Raw genomic sequence first — 5839 nt, 5'->3', positions numbered from 1 at the left:
ACGTAGATGAGGGAGCAGTACTTTTCCTGGGTGTAACTGTGTGTGGGAGTTTGAGGCCATGGACTTGAGGAGCTAATTATATTTAAGCTGAGCTTTAAAGGATTTTAGTAGGGGAAGAAATAAGGAAAGGGTGTTGTCAGCTGAGCAAAAGACCTGGGCCGAGGCCTGGAGGTGTAAGAGTGGTGGTGATTTCAGAAAGCGGGGAGTGGTTCACTGTGACCAAAGATGGCAGCAGGGAGAGGCAGCCAGAAGGTGGGCTGTGTGCAGGAGCCCCAGGTGGGGTAGCTGGTGCTGCATGCTGAGTCCTCCCAGCCCCGGGAGCCTTTCTCTGTGCATGACTTTGGTTTTCAGAAAAGATTTTTCTTGAAAGTTGTATGTCTTTGTGACTGCTCGCCTACTTTTCCTTCCTTTTAATAACTCACAGTCAGCCTTCTGTATCTATGGGTTCCACATCTATGGATTTGATCAATTCCGGATGAAAAACATTGAGAAAGATTACCGTACTGAATGTGTCATTGTTTCCTAAACAAGAAGTATAAAAGCTATTTACATAGCATTTACCTTGGGTTAGGCATTATAAGTCATCCAGAAGTGATTTAACATTGACAGGAGAGGAAACAAAGCTTTATACGGAGGTGTGCAATGCTGTTTTATATAAGGAACATGGATGTCCACAGGTTTGAGTCTGTCAGGGGCCCTGGACACAATGTCCAGTCCCTGAGGGACAGGTGACTGCCTCTGCAAGCTATTGGGACACCTCCAGTTTCCAGACCAGCCCTACATTTGTGGGGTCCAGGGTAAGGGTACAAATGGAGGCCCATATGGTATATGTCTGCACTATTAATAAGTTGTAAACTAATTTAACAAGCTGTTAAATCAAAATGGTCTGTGCCCCTCACTTGACCAATACACCCTCATAATCACCTTAAAGTCCAGTTTTTCTGTTTTGTTTTGTTTTTTGAGGTACTAAGATTGAACCACCCAGGGAGCTTGTGATGCTAGACAAGCATCGTACCACTGAGCTACGACATCAATTCTTTTTAGTTTTTATTAAAAATTAAAGTTGCCAATTAAGGTTGGTCTCAAGCTTACCACCCTCCCTCTTCAGCCTCCCAAGGAGCTGGCATTACAAGTATGCACCACTATGTCCAGCAAGGCCAGGTTTCAATTGATAATTGCAGACTGCAGAGCATAATCTACCCTTGACTTTGCATCCCTATGTCTGTCTTATTCTGTGACAGTCTTCTCTTAAGTATGCCAGGGGATTACACCACCCACATAGCCAAGTTATGCCCCACCGCCCCAGCAGTTACCCCACGGGACCATCAGGTACCAAGTTCTTTTCTGGGGCACAGACCAAGGGCAATGGCCAGGCCGGGCCTTGGAAGTGAGCTGGGGGCCATGGAGCACAAGCCCTGGCATGTGAGGTGTGCTATAAAAGAGAAGCGACACCGATTCTGAAAAGTCACTTTTCTCAGCTTCTTAACCCAGTGGCAAGAGGCATAACCACAGGCAGGTCAGAAGAGGGCCTTGTACAGTGCTGGCCCAGGGAAAGATCGTCTCTGGTCTGGTGCTCAAGCTAGGGCTGTGATGAGCCACCTCTTAGCTTCGCTTATACTCGCTTTTGCGGTTACTGGGGTGAGTTTGTAGAAGACCAGCCAGCGGACTTCTTGTCACCTCTATCCCCTCATGAATCTTAGACATGAGTTCACTCTACTTCACTGGACCCGAATCCCAAGATGACCGTGTATTTGGTCATACTACAAGAGTACTAAGAAAACTTCATAGGCTTCCTAAAGAGAGGATCACTCAAGAATAGTCTATATTGGAAAATGCTGGCCCCGATGCTTGCATGAAAATGGCAATTATAAAGTAGAGCACTTCCTTAAGGTGCTATTGCACTCTTGCCTTTGCTTTCCAGCTACACCGATGCTGGACAAGACGTGGGACGTGTTGTAACATGGACACAGCTTGCTCAGAGACAGGTACAATGCAGAGAGTACAAATAAAAAAAGTACACTGCATTCATGGGCAGGCCTTGGTCACTAGAGAGAACGATGAGAAAAATACACCACCTGAGGATTATTTCATACCATGATACTCAGACTGTTGGAGCTGGAAGGGTTTTTGGAATTTTGCAGGTGGCAAAAGGGCTTGCCAAAGTTTCCAGAGAAAGGGTCCTAATTTTGGCTATCTTCTCAGTTTCTCCTTATCTACCCTGGGGCTCTTTTCATGGCTTCATCTCAACATAATATTTGGTACCAAGGTTCTCTAGACCTATTGTTAGCAAAGGAATCAGAAGGTTGCAATATTTTGCCTGAGAGTGACAGATATATACCAGTGTCCTGGGACAGAAGCACTTCCATTGGCCTCCAGGCAAACAGCGTATGAGTTCCTGGAAGCTGCTACTTTCCTGGCCCCCCAGGCACCATCACTGTGGGCTGAGTGACACATTCATAACGCAGATTCTTATCAATTTGATTCCTGCTTCTGCATGGGAGTCTTAGAATAATGATGATGATGAGATAAAACTAATGCATAGGGAAAATTTGATATACTGAAAACACTGTTAGTGATCAAGACAAAATTATAGTTGCCAAGTCAGTAGCGACTATTAACTGTTCTGGTCTGGCTTTTCAACTGGAGTCAGAAGACAGACAATAGTCACAGAACAGTGGACAGAGGTGGGAAACTTGACCAAGAGGTCAAGTGGTCCCTGGGTAACTGTCCGCCATTCTGTGTTCACACTTCTTTGAACTCAACTCTCCTCTTTTAGTCCTTCCTTTAGGTCTCTATCTTCCTCCTTTCTTGCTTAGTGCAAAGCCTACCTATCCCTCTGCTCAGGCCCACAGATGTCACAGATGCAGAGTTAGAATCTCCCATCTCAGTTCACGTTCCTCCACGGACCACGAAGCCCTCTAAGCCACCGTGGGGCAGTGCTTTCCAAAAGTGTCTGGTTGTTCTGGGACAATGGGAAGCAAATCCCAAGTGTCGAGCAGACCCTGTGAGAATGCTTCTCCCCTGCTATTTCCTGGGGGAAGTTCTTCCCCTGGGGTCCTGGGGTGAGGAATAGCAGTTCACAAATTCTATTCTATCTGCCCCTCCTGGAAGGGTGAGCCCGGGACTTGGGATGTTTCTCTAGGTTCGCAAGGAGCCAGTGTGCCAGGAAGATGACTGTTAAGATGCATGGTCTCTTATAGGAATATAAATATATAAACACTTTAATATGAATATAAATATAAATAATTTAAAGGGCAAAAGGAAGAGAATAGGAAACAGAACTAGGTCTTTTTCAAACGAGGGGGGGTGGGTTTCGAATGAAATGGGAGGTGGTGGGATGAAAAGTAAAAAGAATTAAGATGTGTTACGCCCATGTACCAATTCTCCAAGATGAATGCAATCATTGTGTGCTGCATTCATATACTGATAATAAAAATAAAAATCAAACATAAATAAATAGATGCAAAAAAGAGCAAAATGAAAGAGAAGAGCAAACATGGAGCTAAAGCTTTTGCAAAAGGGAAGGGGGCCAAGAGATGAAGGGAGAGGGGAGGGAAAGAAGGGAATGGACAGAAAAAAGAATTGAGGTGTGTTACGCACATGTACCGACTCCCCACGAGGAATATGATTACTCTGTATTTAAACATGTATTGATAAATTTTTTAAATTTGTTTTTTTTTTAAATACAGACCTCCCATCATCTGGTTTTTCTCTCCCCCTGTAACTTCTTTATATTCTATAGTTTAGTTTAGGACCACAGAATTTCCCGAGATTCTTATGTCAGATGTCGGATTTCTGTTCCTGCAGTAAACTCCATTCCCAGGGCACTTTACAAGAGCAGAAACAAAGAGACAGACCGTCTTCCTGTGGTGAAGACCGGGCTGAGACCCTACACCTGCCTGGGATACCACACAGCAGTGATCTCGCCGTTGTACCTTCTTCCTTCCTCACTCAGGTTTGCTCAAGGTCAAACGTTCTCACTGCTGCTGCCAGTTTGGCGTTAGTGGGTCTCTGCCCATGAGGTGTGCTCTTCCCTGCCTCTGCCCCTATTATATATAACGCGTGGGGGGACCCCTCTGGGCGAGGTCTGGTAAGGACAGCCTAACCTCTGCCACACTGCTGTCAGAAGATCCTAGAGTCAGACTTGGTTTCAAATCTCGGTTCCACTTTACCAAGTCATATGAGTTTGTGTGGCTTGCTCAATCTCTTTTAAACTAGCCAGCTTCCTATCTATAAAATAAGACATTATGTCTATCTCATAGGGAGCTTTTGAAAGATAAGTGAGATCCATAAAGAGTACCTAGCCTAAGACTTGGCACATATTAACAATTTCATACGCTTTTGTCATCTTCAGAATGTCTCCTGCTACAGAGATGACTTCACATAGACCTTAAACTAATCTGAGAGCTAGAGGCCTTGCATGGCAGCACTAATAGCAAGAACCATAGCAAGATCTCTCCTAGCTTGATGGTACTTGCTAGATTGGTAAGAAGAGTGAATGTCTTAGTTTTCCCAATATCCATAACTGAAATTAAGCTAAAGCTAACAAAACAAGTAACCTCTCAAAATTCTCAATAAGATTTGCTCAGTGTACCGAGATAAGTTGCAGAATGGTGAAAAGTTTCATGCTTCAGGAAAATGATAAATATTGTGCCACGAACCTTCAAGACTACTCATGAATAGTTAAAATCTCAAATATCAACCCACAGATGCTAAGCACCAGCTGCTATTCAAGGCTCTGGAGAGAGGGTCAGACCTTTTCTAAAAACCCAGGACAAGATAGAAGGGAAGATCCCATCAGGAATGGACAGCGTAGGCTAGGCACGGGTAAGCCCACCAGTGGCCAGTGAGTGATTTGCATGGGACAGAAGAACATAGATGATGTGTTGAGCTTTTGTTTCCTCTCCTGAGTGCTGGAAGAACTGAACTCACTCTAAACCATGGGTGTCAGGTGACCAGCTTGTACTCACTCGGTCCCTGATTTCTCTCGGGACTTTCCTCCTCTGGGGCATACATGCTTGAGAGTGTAAACAGTTGACTTCTTTATTTCAGGTAAGACGAGATCCCTTCCTTTTTCAAAGAAAAAGCCAATAGCAATAGCAGGTCTGTGTTCCAGTGCAGAATTCTATAAGGACAAATTTAGAATGAGAATAGCAGGTGATCTTGTGGTAGCCTTTAGAGCCCTGAATTGATTTCCTTGAGATTATTGTAATAAAACTAGGCTGTCAGCCTCAAGAGATCAGAAGGGAGATCTCAAGTTTGCATGTGAGAACTATTTTAAATATATACATCTGCATTCTATGTCCTTGCTCTAGGGAGTAGTAATGTTTAGAAGGACAAGTAAAGAGGTTTGAATTTAGCTTCTGTAAGGGTGGCTTATGGGGTCAAAACGTAACAATGTTACTTACCCCTCTTTGATTCCAGAGTTAATCGACACTTGTCTCACTGCCTGATGTGGGACAGAATCTGATGAAAACTGACAAATAAATGTGAGAATATTGCCTAGTATTGAGGTTGTGTGGAGCCCACTCTTAATACAAAGTGTGGGGATGGTGTCTCTGGATAAGACCAATGTTCTACTTGAGAACTTGTGATCTTGGTGACCCCATTTGCTTATGTAGCTTTGTGTGGGGACAGACCAGACATGCAAGCCACATTCCCTGGCATCTAACTAAAACCCGGCCCCGTCGTTGCTGTCACTCATCCATTCATCTGCGTTCAACAAACATTTCTTGAATGAATACAACTGTATGATGGCAGCCCTCTTATATGCAGGGGACGTGCTCCAGGAACCATGATGACGGAGAGAAGTGAGTCTCATATATATATATATATATAT

Source organism: Fukomys damarensis, unplaced genomic scaffold, assembly GCF_012274545.1.
Source record: "Fukomys damarensis isolate Sample0158 unplaced genomic scaffold, DMR_v1.0_HiC HiC_scaffold_2, whole genome shotgun sequence".
Classification (NCBI taxonomy): Eukaryota; Metazoa; Chordata; class Mammalia; order Rodentia; family Bathyergidae; genus Fukomys; species Fukomys damarensis.
The sequence above is the reverse complement of the archived record's forward strand: the minus strand, read 5'-3'. Positions refer to the sequence as shown.